Raw genomic sequence first — 18,464 nt, 5'->3', positions numbered from 1 at the left:
GTTAGGAATTATTAAATATATCAATTTGTGTTTTATTATAAAAATTATGAAGTATTTTTTTGTGAATAAAACGACACCTTAGTCGTAAAAATCCGACGTCAAACAACAACTCTGTTATTTTTCGTCGAATATTTACGACTAAGGTATCGTTTTATTCGCAAAAAAATGCTTCATAATTTTTATAATAAAACACAAAATTGATATATCTGTAAGTCCTAAGATATTTAAGATTGAATAATTGAATCGGCCGCCATTTTAAAATTTGTCAACGAAGAGTATCGTTATTTTTTCCCCTATTAAAAAATGATGGTGTAAAATAAAGTACAAAATTTTAATGCGTTATCTTTAACCGTTCTTGAAAAATAATTTTTTTCTTAAAAAATACAAAATGGGGGACAGGCAGAAAAATATGCGTTTTCGGACCTATGTTCATTGGACATTCTTCAGAATTTTAAGTAGAATCACTTCCTAAAGTTTGGCCTCACCTTTAAAGGACAGGCTGTATATGCATTACATCCAATGAATTTGCTTTAGTAAAGTTTTCTCTAAAGCTCATTTTTGAGATTATCACCATAATTTCCCCTTTAATATAGCTATATATTTAATATATAGCTATTCTAGCTGTATTCGCCGGGAGAGTAAAAATTATATTAATGTTTCAAAATTTTTCGGATAATTTTTTTTAAAATAAATTCTTCCACTTTTTTAGATGCCCTTTTTACATTTAAATATTTTTTCTCCCCCCCCCCCCAAAAAAAGGTTGGATATTAAGTAAAAATGTAATTATTATATTACTGTAAATCCTACAATAATTTAATAATTCTTTTTCATCCGTTAAAAAATTAAGAGGAGGGGAAGTACTTTCTATTGTTTAGTATTTAACATTTCTTAGAAATTAACTGAAGAGAAATGATAAGCATACGTTTAAAATGACGAGTAATATTACACGCATTTCCGGATTTCAAAGAATTGTTAAGTTGGCAACACTTAGATAGATGTATACCCGCATAATGTTATGGTCCAATTCAACGAATCAACTTCGTTATTAGAAAAGAGAGACTATAACAATTAAATTATTTAAGTTTCCAATAAAATAACAAATGATCTGTAACGAATTAACAATATATGTGCAGTCCTTACGTTAAGTTTATTATACCGAACAAAAACGGTTAAAGGGATGTATTTGTATAATCCATGCGGGTTAAATAGCACGTGCCATAAATATGTTACGTTAATATAGATTACACTTAATAATAAAAATATAATCAACTACCCCTATGATTATTTTTATTAAACTTCGTACAATTATCTTATCGATGCATATTTTATTAATATCACCCTTACTGTAATAAATTTCTACCCCGTCTAAAAACAATGACATCATTACTATTAACAACCCTTATGTATCGAAGAAAATGTCATTTTATTTTTTTATTGTAATTATTTATTTTATTTTTACAGAAAAAAAGGATCATTAACCATGGTTGTATCGCTTAAAACTTAGAGAAATATTTAGTTATCTCTCCAACAAAAAGCACGATGCGTTGGTTTATTTACTGTATGTGCTCACATTTTTATTTTGAACTAGCAGACCCGGCAATGCTTCGCTATTGCTAGTTTTTTTTTTTTTTTTTTTTGTGTGTGTGTGTCTATATATATAGATTGATTAAATGAACACAATTGAAAGTCTGATAAAACATTAACAAAATGAACATTACGGAACTTCACAAAATTTAACATTTCCCTTTCCATCTTTCACAGTTTTTCTACTTTCCTTTTCCCATTTTCATTTTTACTATATTCCCTTTCTCTAATTCCCCTCTCCCTTCCCCATTTCCCCCTTTTCTCCCTTCCTTTATTTCCCCTTTAACCTTTTCTTTTTTTCTCCTTTCCATTTCTTTTTCTACGTTTTCCCTTTCTCCCTTTTTCCCGCGCGTAAATCAGTCCAGTAGTTTTTTAGTCTATAGCGTACACACATATCGGAAATACTGAAATGGAATCATAAAATATTTATGTGTGTTGCTTTTACGTAAACAGATAGCGCTGTTTTTCAAAAAAACATGTTTTTACCTGTCACAGGTGTGACATCTTAGGTATATAAATTCTAGGTATATAAAAACACGCGCGTATTCGAATGCAACGTTGTGTCAAAATTTCAAAATAATCGGTGAAGAACTTTCGGAGATTAAAGATTTTGAACAAACGAACATTTATATTTTTATTTATAAAGATGAAGCGCACGAACGATTCATTCGTTTGAACGATTTATACTTAATGCAACGATTAATTTAAAATTATATTTCCGTTTTTAAGATAAAAAAAAAGTAAAACTTTTTAACAACCATTCTTATATTAAATGCTCAAAAAAGTAGAAAATAAAAAATATGTAAAAAAAAAGTTTAAAACGCCATTTTCAAATTAAACGTTCTAAAAGGTAAAAAATAATTTTAGGACGGTATCTCAGAATGGATTTGACAACAAGATTTGATGGTAATATTATGTGAAAAGTCATAGCTTTAATTTAAAAATTTGATATTTTTGCCCCGTGCAATCTAATCTTTAGGCCGTTCATCACGCGTATAAAAAACTTGGCAAAAACATCAGATTTTTAACTTGAACGTATTACTTTCACATAATCTTACCTACCACCACCAAAGCTTGTCAAATCCATTCTGAGATGCCGTCTTAAAATTATTTTTCCATTCCGTGCGTTTAATTTAAAAGTGGTGTATTTTTTTTATTTTTACTTTTTAGTCTTCATAATTTCATTCTTTACAGCTGCGCTAGCGCACAGGTTTCAGCGATCTTTCAAAATTTGCATGCCTCCAGTATCCAATACCGCAGACAAGAGTATAATAGCAAAGTTTTCGAAAATGCATTGAAATGGATGAAAGGCGTATAAGTAGCGTTATTCTGAAGCAGAGATTAAACACAATTTGTTTTTTCAAAAGGTTACATACAATAAATCGTTCATAAATATTATCTAAAAGAAATAATAATGAAGTGCAAATTTCTATAACTGTATTTTAATTTGGTTAAGAAATTTTCATTTTCAAACTGTTTATTAACCGTTTGTATAATAATGGAATAAATTACTACCTGTAAAATCTAAAACCGTTATGAATGTGTCATTAGTGTTCAAAAGTAAAGGTTTATATAAGAAAGAATAGCAAAATTTTACAGTTAGGCTATTAAAATTATAAAAGAACTATTTTTCAAATACCTAAATACGAGCATGATCAAAGACCGTTCACAAAAGAGTAACAGTATCATTATTTGTACAGATTCTTGAATGAACTGTGTTATCAGCTAGCGCAATTAACGCATCTTAGGGACTTGAAAATGTTGCTAAAATGTGTTGTCATCAAGGAAAACCTGTATCCAAAATTTCAGAGCGAATTGATAAGCGGAAGTGCTTCAAAATTCGACTGAAAGGTTCCGTACCGTGAATCTTACATATTCCAAGTCCGAATTAATATATGAATGATAAAAGAAAGAAAATTTGGGTTACAACTGTATTAAAAATAAAATCCAAACTCAAGAAACAGCTAAAAATATTTAGGATTTTGAAACTTTTCGTTGTAAAAGTTTTTGTTGTTAGTACGCTAAATTCATGAACGTTATTTAGTTACAACTGGCAAAAACATTTAACAAGATCATTTGTAATGAAACATAAACCATACAACATTTTCGCGGTGCCTTTATTCTGTAACGTGGGTAGTTTTCATTCTCTGACGATGGTGATACATCGATTCGGCGAAATATGTAGGAAATTCCAATGACAAATGTATAGTTTGACAATAATAAACATTATATGTGTTTTTAGAAAAAAAAATTACGTAATATTATATAAAGCCGGTAAAAATTTAAATAAATTTTCCTTTGAAATATTTTTATTTCGAATATGTTATAGAGGGCTTTAGATATTAAAAAAATTATTATTATTATTATTACTATTTAAAATTCATAAAATAATTATAAAAACCTGATGTGGGCATCACATGACTTCCTTGTACGTATATACACATTTTTTTTTAAATGAAAAGTACATAAAATTTTATTTCATTAATATTTTTTTTTTTTTGTTACAGAATTATTATTTATCGTAAACATTTTTTTTACAATCTGAGGTTAATAATTATTAATAAATCAATATATTTAAATTAGAAAAAAAAGTGAGATGAAGTCATTCAAACCGATGTCTTCCCCTTGTAGGATCCAAATAATTCATTAATTAAAATTTTATTTGACTGTAACTCTAGAACCAATGAAAATAAGTACTACTTACGATATATTATTGAAAAGCTCTCAATGAGGGCTTATTACTGCAGTTAAGAAAAAGTCCGAAATCCAATTTTTTTTTTGGATTTTGGACTTTTTTGGTCCCGTCGATTGCAATCAAAAGGGGAGGTACTAGATTTGTACCTCCACTATCTACCTTGTAGATGCATAAACTAGATGTTACAACAATCCTAAATCCAATATTTTAACATCCTACGGCTGATAGTTTTTTTAAGTTATGCGAGATACATACGTACGTATAGACGTCACGCCGAAACTAATCAAATGGATTCAGTGATGGATATTTCCGTTGAAATCTAAAAACCGAAATTTTTCGCCATTACAATACTTCTTTGTACGAAGTATAAGGAAGTAAGAAGTGACATCAAAGTTATAATACTTTCCAGGCACTGGTTATTTATTTTTACGCAGTGGAAAAATAATGATACGTGAAAGAAAGGTACGTAAAAATTCTTTTTTTGGAGTACGGATAATTTACGATGAAAATATACCGAAAAAATTATCATTATATGTTTAAATAGAACAAAAAAGATTTCAAAGAAATGATTTTTTTAATTTTTTCTGCTCTCTCACCTCCAAAATCACTTTCCAAGAAAGTTTCTTTTTTCTACGTTAACAGTGTAAAAAAGAAGAAACCAAAAAATATAATCCTATAAAAAGTTATCTAAGTTTTATTTTTTGGCGGTGGGGAGTGAATTACGATGAAATTTTATTGTAATATTTATATTAAAAGTTTAAAAAACTGTAAAAACTTCCAAAAAAATCGATATTTTTTAACTTTGAATGGCTTCCCAATAATCCCCTGAAATTATTTTTTTTGGGGGGGGGCACTTGCATTACATTTTCGCCGAGGTATACATAAAAAAAATCGGTTAAAAAATATGCAATAGATAAAAAAAATTAGCCTTTATCGATTTTTGGAGAAGGAGAGAATTTGTTTTCATAGTAAGATAAACACGTACGCTGACACTGAGCTTAATATGGGTAGGGTTATGTTTGCAAAAGTTTGAGAAAATTGACCCCGAAAAACTATCACTGGAGATATTGACCTCAAAACTTTATCAACAAATTGCACCATATACTCTGTGCCAAATTTCATCAAAATCGGTTTATCCAGTCAAAAGTTATTAAGCTTTAAATACGTACGTCCGTACGTGCGAACATTATCCCCTCCTCACCACTTTTTTTGTTTTTTGGGATCTTTGGGTTTTCAAACGTCGAGAAATCCAAAAAAAAATACTAAACTCCATTTTTAAGTAATTACAATACTATCTTTCTTGCAGCACAGCTCTAGAGCTGCCAGGAAAGTATATATCTATATATGAATATTAAATGTAATTTAAGTTTATTTTCCTCTTGATTAGATAGAATTAAATATAATAAAAAGACATATTTTACTTCTATACAAACATATAAATTAAATATACATCGTTTCACTTACAATGCTTAGAGAATTCTAACCCAAGAAATTAATAAAGGTAATGTTAAGTAATATATTTCTTTTTATTATATATATATATATATATATATATATATATATATATATATATACATAATTTTTTAACAATGAGTTCTACATGAAACTATATCTCTTTAAATGTGGAAATCTGCCAAAGTTAATTATTTTCATGTCCCACTGGTTTCCGCTTTTACTGTATGTAACAAATATAACTTAGGCGCGCGCGCGCACAAGTGATTTTATACTGTATTTATTTAGATTATGTTGATACGAAGCGTAAATATTTATAAAAAGAAATAAATAAATGAAATCTTCACTAGTCTCATTTAACAATTTTTATTTTGTTACCTTATTTTTCTCTAAGTGCGGAATAAAACTAATAAGATAAATAGAAAGAAAGGAAATAAAGAGACAGGAGTTTGAGTGAGTGAATATTGAGGCAACAGGTAAAATTTTTGTTTCCCGCCAACGAACAGGTTACCTGTTATAGAAAGGGTATTTAACCTTTGTCTCCTCTCTGCCAAGAAAGCAACAAGCCTACAGCTTGAACAACCTTTTAGTTGGTTGGTCGGTTGGAATCTCATTTTGTATGTACTACACCATTTATATTGAACATAGTGACTCATCTAACCACAATAACAAATTAAAAAATTATTTTGTAAAAGTTCTAGTAAAAAATAGCAAACAAATAAATATATTTTGTATTCCTAAAAAAAAAAATTATTAAGAGGTAAAAATAAGATTAATTTGAAATTTTCTAACATAACTTTAATGGTATATTTGTTAAAAAATTAATAATCATAATTGAATTTATATATCGATTAATAAAATAAAATGAAATATATTTTACAACCAGAATTATCCAGTAGAATTCCTATAAAGATTAGATATCATCAATTATTCAACTGGGAACGTTTAGTAAATCATACAAATTTTTTCTAAAATTTATTTATTTAATATTTACCAACGAATATAGCCAGAATACAGTAATATTAATGAGAGCCTATGTCAAAAATGGGGTATAGGTTTTTTTACAATTTTTTTTTCATTTAAGGATCCAACTAGTTCAAAAAGCATGTTTATAATTACGTCATATTGTTTTTGATTTTATAGCTAAGGATTAACCCAAACCAATTTGGCTTAAATATTTCTATTTATTGATCATATTAATTTCTTTTCAAAATTCAATATAAGGATGGGGATATATTGTGAAAAAATAATTTAGATTTTCTTCAAAGGCATTTTAGAGAAAACTTTATTAAAGTAAATTTTTAACCTAAAGTGCATATATATATTTATGTATAATTCAAAAACATTTTCAAAAAATCAATCCCCTCTCTTAAAGTTAAAATACATGTTTTTATTCTTTTGATTTCCTCTTATCGTCCTAAAGTTTAGATATTTTTTAAAGTTTATACTTCATATATACAGTTTCCAAGAAATGTCTATATTTTTTTTAAATTATAGACCTCGGGTACCTAACATGAACAAAATTTTCTTTTTTTATTTTAGCTTCTATTGAAAGAGGTGTTAATTTTAGAGAAAACTTTACCTAAGCAAATTTGTAAAGCTTAACTATATATGAATATTAAAAAAAAAAGTCTTAAAATTTATTCTCCACCTCTAAAAAAGATAAATTCTTTTTTTGCCACTAATTCTTTCAATCTTTATTATTAATAGCCAGGAAAACAAGAAGAGCCTTCTATAGTCATCTAACAAGGCTCCCAGAAGAAAAGCTAACCAAGAAACTAACAATAAAAAAATTAAAAATAACTGGCTAAAAGAAATGAAAGAATACTTTAACGAACTTAAAATAACAAAAGAACAGATTTTGAAAATGGAAGAAAAAATTATCCTTAAAAATAAGAAAACAAAATTAAAAATCAAAACTCTGAAACAAAGAAATTACTATATCATTGTTGGAACAGAGATTTCAGAGGTTCAAAAGTTGGGCAAAGAAGAAACATTCCCAGAAATGATGTTCCCAACATTTACTTGAATTGTCCCAATGAGGACCCAAACCATATTAAAAAAAATATATCTGATGTGGACACCACATGACTTCTTGAACAATATTAAATTACATATATATATATATACACTTTTTTTAAAATGAAAGGTACATAAAATTTTATTTCATTAATAACAATTGATATTTTTTTTTATTATTGAATTATTATTCATCATAAAAAAATTTTTACAATGAGAGGTTAATAATTATTAATAATCAATATATTTAAATTAAAAAAAAAGAGATGAAGTCTGATTCAAACCGATATGCCTTATCCTTGTAAGATTCAAATATTTCATTAATTAAAATTTTATTTGACTATAACTCTGCAACCGATGAAAATAAATACCACTTATGATACATCTTTGAAAAGTTCTCAATGAGGTATTACTACTGCAGTTAAGAAAAAGTCCAATATCAAACTTTGTTTGGATTTTCGGCTTCTTTGAACACTTTTTATCCAGTCAATTGCAATGAAAAGGGGAGGTGCACAACTAGATGTTACAACAGTCCTAAATCCAAAATTTCAGCATCCTATGGCTAATCGTTTTTGAGTTATGTGAGGTACATACATACGTAAGGACGTCACGCCAAAATTAGTCAAAATGTATTCAGAGTGGTCAAAATGGATATTTCCATTGAAATTTAAAAACCGAAAATTTTCGCCATCACAACACACTTCCTTTACTTCGTACAAGAAAGTAAAAAGTGGAGTCATACAATACTTTTAGAACTTTTTTATTCGCATAAATTTCATAAGAATATCTGCTGTTGTATCATGCTGATGTTCCATTTTTTTTTTGTACTTCCCTCTAAGTTCTTTAGTTCTGGTAACATTAATTGCTAATTAAATAATATCATTTTTCACTTTCTTCATTTTTTGCTCTGTTTATCCATTTAATGTTCTCTAATCTTCTCTATTCCTGTATTTCAAATGCTTCCAATCTTCCAGTACTTCTTAGTGACCATGTTTCTCGTTTGTATTATATAAAAGTAAATTGTAGATATGATGCCTGTTTAAGTCTAATTAATATCTTTTATATAATAATTAATTTCTATTAAACGCTTCCTTAATTATAACTAATTTATTTTTATTTTGTTTTCGCTTTGTAATCTATTAAGATTGTTCGACTCTTCCTTATTTGTGCTGACATCCATTGGTTTATCGTTTCTTTTTCATTACTTTAGTTTTCCTTCGTATTAATTTTCATTCCATATTCTGTCATAGTATTTTCTAATTTTGAAATCATTTGTTTTATATCTTGTGCTTCACATCTTAACAAAAAACCTTGTTATTTATAAATGTTATAGAATTTATTTATGTTCCACGTTCATCGATAGCTTTATCTTCTTTTAGGATACTTTTTATTCAGAAGAATAAGAAGCCGTAATAAAAAATGGGAGTACGAAAAGGATGTTCCCTTCGTTACTTTTTAATCTTTACATGGAACTAGCAGTTAATGATGTTAAAGAACAATTTAGATTCAGAGTAACAGTACAAGGTGAAAAGATAAAGGTAATACGATTTGCTGATGGTATAGTAATTCTAGCCGAGAGTAAAAAGGATTTAGAAGAAACAATGAACGGCATAGATGAAGTCCTACGCAAGAACGACCGCGTGAAAATAAACAAGAACAAGAACAAAACAAAAGTAATGAAATGTAGTAGAAATAACAAAGATGGACCACTGAATGTGAAAATAGGAGGAGAAAAGGATTATGGAGGTAGAAGAATTTTGTTATTTGGGAAGTAGAATTACTAAAGATGGACAAAGCAGGAGCGATATAAAATGCTGAATAGCACGGACGAAACGAGCCTTCAGTCAGAAATATAATTTGTTTACATCAAAAGTTAATTTAAACGTCACGAAAAATTTTTTGAAAGTATATGTTTGGAGCGTAGCTTTATATGGAACTGAAACTTGGACGATCGGAGTACCTGAGAAGAAAAGATTAGAAGCTTTTGAAATGTGGTGCTATAGGAGAATGTTAAAAACAAATGGGTGGATAAAGTGACAAATGAAGAGGTATTGCGGCAAATAATGAAGAAAGAAGCATTTGGAAAAATATAGTTAAAAGAAGAGACAGACTTATAGGCCACATACTAAGGCATCCTGGAATAGTCGCTTTAATATAGGACAGGTAGAAGGGAAAAATTGTGTAGGCAGGCCACGTCTGGAATATGTAAAACAAATTGTTAGGGATATAGGATGTAGAGGGTATACTGAAATGAAACGACTAGTACTAGATGGGGAAACTGCATCAAACCAGAGATCAATCAATCAAGAGCTGCATCAAACCAGTCAAATGACTGAAGACAAAAAAAAACTTTTTATCATATATATAAATATATAAAAAACAAGGTTGGATTTAGAAAGGACTTCTCTTCTTAGATTAAACGACTCAATTGGATCAAAATTTATTTTCATAAATGTTTCTTGAATTCAGGAAAATATTTTTAATTAATCTTCTATCTTTCAAATTTATTCATTAGCATTTTAATATTTCCTTTAACATATCTGAATGATTTTTCCATATTTATAAGACATACATTTATTCCTTTATATGTAAGTGGCCTTATAGGCCACATCTTAAGTCATCCTGGAATAGTCGCTTTAATATTGGACTAGGTAGAAGGAAAAAATTGTGCAACGTTTGGAATATGTAAAACAAATTGTTCGGCATGTAGGATGTAGGGGTATACTGAATGAAACAACTAGCACCTGATAGGGAATCTTGAAGAGCTGCATCAAACCAGTCAAATGACTGAAGATAAAAAAAAAGAAATATGTGAACCAAAATAATAATCCATATTAAAGGAATAGTATCTCTCTTTAACCTTTTTCCTTCCTAAATCCATTTTGTTTTTCTCAAAAGAATCTTTCAGATTGTAAAATTCATGGAAGAACCTGTGATGAATACAAACTTGAACTAATTGTCATGTGATCTTGATACTTTTCTTGAAAGTACCACACTTTTTGGGTGATGAATCAAGATTGTTTAGAGAAAATTCTCTGGTGACATATCACAATACAGATCATTTTACAAACTTCAACAGTTCCTGTAAATTTTCTTTGTTAAGAAACTTAGTAATTCCTTTATTGGTAGCTCATTTACTCCCCTAACTTTTAACATTCCCTGCGTTATCAAATATGTATTAAACTTGTTCCTACAAATTGGGAAAAAAATAAAAGAAGAAAAAGATTTCTATAAAAGTCATTGACTAAACTTGAGACTAAACTTCAAATTTTAATAGTGATAAAATTAGTAAATGGAATAGTAATAATTATATGGATTAGTAATTACTATTCTATTAGTAAAAAGAATAGTAATAAAATTTAAAATTTTATTTCTCCATATAAAAAAGATTAGGATGTCAAATTCAACGCTTTTTAGTCCAGCTAATAATTATTAACTCAAATAGGCTCCAACAAACACACACACAACACAAGAACAAACAGAATTTATCTCTTAAACATTTTTTTTAAATTTAATTCTCATAATATGATTCTCCTTTAATTTAAGAAAAAAACAAACAAAATAACAGAAAAATGATTTTTTTAAATATATTTTTATACTGTATTATACATAATATACTAAAAAATGAATTAAATATATATTTTATCCTGTATTACACATATGCTAAAAAATGAATGAAAATTTAGTCATAAAATTATTATATAGATCATATAGAAAAAAATTTATTTCCTTGTGCCTATGCAAAGTTCGAGAGCAACTAAAAATAAAAATACACCTAATTTCCTATTATATCACCGCAATAAGCAGTGAATGAATCAAACAGATATTTCCCTATATGCAATATAATTCAAGGAATGTATGGTTTTCCTTCATTTAGATATAAAAAGGAACTAATTTATTGTGGAAGATATTTGATTTTGTTAACAAAAGATTGTACAATCAGTAAAATGTTGCTTTTCCATTCAGAGTAATCCGAGAGAATTGTAAGTAATCTGAATTCTTTATATTTTTAAAGTACTTCATATTCATTTGTTTGTTTAATTTTAGTGTCCTTCTATTTTTTATCATATATTTCTTATTACCTAAACTAATTTTTTTTAATAAAAGTTCTCTCTTTCTCCCATATAGTTTTCTGGTTAAATTATGGTTAAATGCTTACTGGTTCTGGTTTAGAATTAGAATGATTTTCACATAATTTTTATTGATTTGTATGGATGATTTTACCAAATTTGAAATTTAAGTTCCGATTCAGTGACTGTAAAAAACCCAATTCTAAAACTAAGATCCTGATTGGGTAAATTCAGATTTGGTAGGGTTTATAGAAAAATGAGGTTCTTTAAGAATCCAATCGTAATGTTTATGTATAATAGTACCATTACTGCTTATAATTTAAGCTGATATGACTTAAAAAAGTCAACAAACATTTTTCCAAGAATAATATGTAATGTAACGCAGACACACTTAGAAAAGTAAGGAATGAAATTCGATGAGCCAAATATACATTTATATATTGGTATACCAAAACAACCTTTATGTAGTTTGTAATTAATCCTAAAAATGACATCTCCATTCTGTTAGCATCCATTAAATAAAAGCATCTTGGAATATTTCCTCTTGTACCTTAGTTTTTTTATAAGCATCATAATCATATGAAAAGGTTTGGAGAGATAATGTAAAATAACATATTAATGTACCCTTTAATGTTTTCAAACAATATGTTTTACTTTGTGCTTTAAATCATTTTAATATAAATTTATCATAATAAAAATATACATATTTCATAGGCAAATTGAAAAATCTGACTTATTGCAATGCACCCGGCCGATTGGAAAATTAAATATAATATATTTGCATTATTGCTGATAATTATAAATATAATCTAACCGAACTTAACCTACGCTCGCTAACCTAACTAGTGAGCGTACGTTAAGTTTGGTTACATTATATTTATAATTTCCAATTAGCCGGTAATTTTCAAATTAGCCAGACATATTGCAATAAGCCTGATTTTTCAATTCGCATATGACATATATACTGTCAACTCCACTGACTGACAAATATTCCAGATATACTTGGAAAAATTTATAGCAGCCTTCAAAAATTATGATTCTTAAATTCAGTATCTGAACTCAAAATACATTTATTTTGTTACCCTTTAAAAATCTTCCTTAACCGCTGAACCCAAATATGTATGTGTATGTATGTGTGCGTGCACGCATGTTTTTTTTTTTGAGGCATCAGTTAGATGACTGGTTTGATGCAATTCTCAATTCTTTTCTGTTCTGTGAAATCTTTTTATATTGATTTCTCAACTATCTGTTTTATACATTTTAATTTGCGTTTTCCTCTACAGTAGTTAATTCCAACACGTTGTCTCCTTATCACCAAATTAACTAAACACAGAAATCTAAAATATGGCCGACCAATCAACAGGGTAGTTCTTTTTACAAGATTCTGCGATGAAATTTTCTTCTATTTGTCATGAGATACCTTCATTAACTTTAGTACTTTATCAGTCCACTCAATTTTCAACAATCTACAGTAACATTAAATTTTTAAAGGCCTAATTCTTTTTTTTTTACTACGATAAAGTGAAATATTACACATAAATATTATGAAAAATTCTTTCTTAATTCTAGACCTGTATTTAATCCTAGCAAAGATCTTTTCAGCATGAAAAGAACTTTGTTGTATGTTCAGTTTTATTTTTATGTCTGTAGTAATTGTCTATTCTTTGTAATTTTACATCTAAAATAGCAAAATTTTATTACAACTGAGGTATTTTATTTGTTCTCTCATTAGATAAATTTGTTATATCATCCCCTCTCTCTTACATTTTATTACCTTTGTTTTATTATTACTATTGATCTTTAAACTAAAATTCTCTCTGGTAATAAATCCATGCCATTCAGTATTTCTTTAAACATATTTGTGATTTCTACCAGAAGAAAAATATAATCAGCAGATTGACCAAAATAAATAATCATAAATAAAAAAAGAATTTATTTTTTTAACTAAAAGTTTTTGGATTTGTATCCCTGTTAGATTTTCATATCGTTCTTTCATTCAATAATCTGTACTGATAATCTTCTGGTATTTTATTTATGTTAGAAATAAACCCTTAGAATTAAATTAACTTTTATTTATTTTAAGAATTAAAAGAAAAAGGGTGGCCTTTGAGTTGCATAACTTTCCCATATGGTGGATATTTCTTTCAATACCCTTGATTAATTATAATCATAATTAAATGGTTACAGAGATCATATTCAGGAATCATTATATCAAATTTCATAAAAACTGGTGTATCTGGACTGAAGGTATCAAAAAAAAAAAATAACTGATGAAAAAAATAAAGTATATTTATCCCCTATCCCCCCAATGAAATTTCTCAAATACATAACCAAAGCCACATACTAATCTAATGGATTCATTTAATTATTAAAAGAATGTTGTTTTCAGTACAGAATCAAAAAAAAAAAATCGATTTTGATTCTCCCCCCTTTATGCAGAAGTTTGAATAAAATCAAATATCATCATTAGAAAGTATCTAAGCTATCTGCGAAGAATTATAGGAAAAAAATTACCAAATCTTTGGGTAAATATTTGTAACTTTCTGCTCCTTGACCAATTATGACTGAAGCCTAAACATTCTGACCCCGTAGGGGTACACACCCTACATGTAGCAGTTTCGGTCGCTGTACCGCTTCCTCCATACCTAGCCCTTATAGACTTTACCGAAGGTCATCTTTAGATCCCCAGCAAAAGACATCTCCCAGCCTTGTTATTGCCTCAATCAGGATGCCACCAATGCAGAATACCACATGTGATTCTCCCATCGGTGTACTAGTTAAGAAAACTCTTAAAACAAAACACATTTATGTCGAGTCTTTAATAAGACTGAGTAGCATGAAGGAACTTAAATTAAAAACGCAACTACCTACCCAATAGGTTAGAAGTTGAGTTCAACACGCAACCATAACACAAAACAAGAAATAAAAATAAATCTAAATAAATAAAACAATACAAAAATATCAAACCTTATAACACAAGAACAACAAAACTAAGACACAGGAAAGACTAGGCGGAACCGTAAATTCCCTCGGCAATCCGTTCTCTTGCCAGATACCCGATGAAATTTTCAACGATTACCCATTTGGCCCAGTTTTTTCCCCATCATCGATCAATATTCTGAAAATCATCCTTCCAATCGGTCCTTCGAGTTTGGAGATATTACAAAGAAAATAAGCCAACATACATACAACCTTACAAATTTTTTTGTAATAAAATTGTGTTTTTTGATTGGAGACAGTCATGAAACTTGACGTGCAATATTTTACTCTATTATTATACTTTTCTTTTATAATAGTGCACTGTTTAGTTTATATAGTATAACTATTTTGCCAGAAAAGTAAGAAATAATCTTTGAATAAAATTTGGAGTTACGGGACCCTTAACATAAAATAAGCAAGGGACAAAAAATAACAAAATAAGTTCAAATTAGTGTTGATTTTCTATATATAAAAATACTATAATGTCAAATTTCATCCAAATTAGAACATCTAGTTTGAAGATCTCAAGCAAAAAATAAGGTGACATATGTAGGTACATACGTAATAACATCTTTCTGAAATTTTTCAATGCTAACTTATATTTTTTTTGTTATTCACTCGTTCGTAGTGTTCTGCCATTAGGCAGGTCCCATTACAGCTTTTACTCTCCATCTTATTCTATCCTTTGCTAACTTCTTTGTTTAAGCATATTTTCCCTTTTCCATAATCCCATCCATCATTTGAAATCTTTTCCTTTCCCTCCATTCAGCAAGCCTTCTACCATATCCACTAACAAATACTTTCTTCTCGTACAATATCCTAGCCAGTTCCTTTTCCTATATTCAATCACATTTAACGTTATCCTGTTCTTCCGATTCTCCTTAATACTTCATTTGTTACATAGTCTTGCCGTCTGACATTTGTCATTCTGCTCCACTTTTTTTTGTTATAGGGGATCATGAGACATCAAGATTTGAAAAAATTCAGACATTCATAGTTTGTCTTGATCAACAAATTTTCCTTTATATATTATATTGTAGCTATAACTATATGGCTTATTTTCCTTTTTCTTTTTCCTGTTTAGCCTCCGGTAACTACAGTTCAGATAATACTTCAGAGGATGAATGAGGATGATATGTATGAGTGTAAATGAAGTGTAGTCTTGTACATTCTCAGTTCGACCATTCCTGAAATGTGTGGTTAATTGAAAACTACCCACCAAAGAACACCGGTATCCACGATCTAGTATTCAAATCCGTGTAAAAATGTAAAAACTGGGTTTACTAGGACTTGAACGCTGGAACTCTCGACTTCCAACTCAGCTGATTTAAGAAGACGCGTTCACCACTAGACCAACCCGGTAGGTTATATAATTATATGACTGGAAAAATAATAAATAACAAGAAGGATTATCAGATAATCACATGACATGAATATTTTTATAAAATATTAATTAATTTTATAAATATTTAAAACAAATATATATACCTATACTAGCCAGAAAGGGCAAGCGAGGCAAGCCCTGACATATATTGTATGTCTAGTGTCTAGACATACAATAACAATGATAAATAAAAATTAGAGCCTGTTCAATTTATAAAAACTATTGTGTACTGTATCTTCTTCATAACTGCACTTTGGTCATTACAAGACCGGTAATTTTAAGCAATCTGAAGAATGCGGGTATCAAAATAGTAGGCCTCCATCTTAAAAATGGTATTTATAGCTGGTTACCCATCCTTTGTACGGGTGAAAATGTATTTCCCTTGGTTCTTAGTTACCGACAAACACCACTAGGAGGAGGTGACTGTATTTCGTTTTTCATTTTTAAAAAAGTTTTTTAATTTTATGATTTTTAGCCAAGTAACTAGAGAAAAGTGCAACCGGTCGAGTTGCAAATACAGTAACAGTGGCTGTGTTGGTTGCGTCGCCAATGCCGTACAAAAAAAATCGCAAACCCCTTAAAAAATCGAAATTAAAAAAAAATCCGAAAATGGTTTTTAAATATTTATCTGAGGAACATTATTTGAAAGCTCAAATCTACTGAATATCTCGTTTAATATCGTCAGAGATTGGGAAAATTATCAATCATTCTTCAAAATAATTTTTTACCTTTCTTTACATCTTTCACATCGAATTTTGAAATACCTAGAAATTTGTTTTTAAATACTCACATGAAGATTACACAACCAAAATCAAGTTTATATCTTCATTTATTACCGAGAAATAAAAAAAGAAAATCGGATTTTAAAAAAAAATTCAATTTCTATTTTAAACACTCGAAATTTAAAAAAAGCGCATCTAGAAATTTGTGTTCGGATAATCGCAAGAATATTACAAACACAATAAACCAAGCTAACATCTTTAGCGAGAAATTAAAAAAAAATAATTTCATTTTTACTCAATTTTTAATATGCACTAACAGCGTAACAAAGATTTATTACATGTATACAAATTTTCATAAAAATATTGGATTATTTAAGTTAAATTTTCTAATGACGTATGAAATAATTTTTTTTAATAAATAATTTATTTTGGTTAGATAAATAGATTTTGAATTTTATTTGTAAATTACACGAAAATAAAAATTTTAAATGTACTTTTAACGTTAGGATAAGCGTTTCATCCCCTCCACACTTTCATTTATCCAGTGACGTACACACACACAACATAAATACATAGAACGCATTCAGTCGCTATACAATAATTATATATTAGAAGAAGAATTGCTGTGATTGGTTAATATTTTCCCCACTACTAATTTTTCTTCTTTGTGCTAGTCAGCGTAGCCGTTACAAGGTTGAATTTTGAATCTGTTTACTGAAGGATTCCAGCGACAGAAGTAAAACGTTTCAGTAACGTGTGATGATTATGTTGTGTGCTCTTATTTATTTATTTTTAAATTTTAAACTTATAACAATAAATTATAAAAATAATAATAGTGTTTAATTTTATTATTTTAAATTTTAAAACATTTATTATTTATTTATATATTAAATTACATTGTTGTGGTAAATAATATAAATAATTTATTTTTGTGTTGATTTTAATTTTTAATTGTGAGTTAAAATTTAAATAGATAATTATTTTGAACGATTTAAAATTCTTTTTGGTAAAAAATACTATTTATTGGACGTTTTACAATATAAAAGAAGATTTACAGCTTTACTTTTTACGACATATTGAGGTGAGTTAAGCAAAAAATGCGTTAGTGTAAATATTTGTTTTAATTATTTATTGTTGGATTACATGTTTATTTAATTTAATCTTTAAATTTATGTTAATATGAGCAACTGGTGTGTGTGCGCGCGCGCGTGTAGTCACTTGTAATAAATATTTATACTAAACTAAAAAAGAAGCTGTATTTGAAAATCCGGCCATTATTTTACCTGTTAGGAAAATTGAGTATTTTTTAATCGTTAAATCAATTTCCTTTGTCTGGAAATCAATTAAAAACGGATTTACTGATTAATTTATTTTCTTATTACGCATTTAACTGGTTTAAAGCTACACGCAATTCTTTACTCTTTTATATTAATTTTTTTACAGGATACAATCTTTGTCCGACATTTTTACCTTCTGTGCATCCCTCTAGATCAACAAAATCTAGTTATATATATATATTTCATTAAAAAAAAAAATAATTTTATTTTTTTGTTAACTTA

At 28.2% G+C, this 18,464-nt stretch overlaps 1 long non-coding RNA gene across 1 annotated transcript in view; it reads right to left on the bottom strand.

Annotated features, from left to right (window-relative positions):
- The window catches only part of LOC142333044 (uncharacterized), a 62,103-nt gene that overhangs the window by 30,903 nt on the left and 12,736 nt on the right, over positions 1–18,464 (bottom strand). The window lies entirely within an intron of this gene.

The sequence above is a fragment of the Lycorma delicatula genome, chromosome 12 (assembly GCF_047948215.1).
Source record: "Lycorma delicatula isolate Av1 chromosome 12, ASM4794821v1, whole genome shotgun sequence".
NCBI lineage: Eukaryota > Metazoa > Arthropoda > Insecta > Hemiptera > Fulgoridae > Lycorma > Lycorma delicatula.
This window is presented reverse-complemented; position numbering and strand designations above follow the sequence as displayed.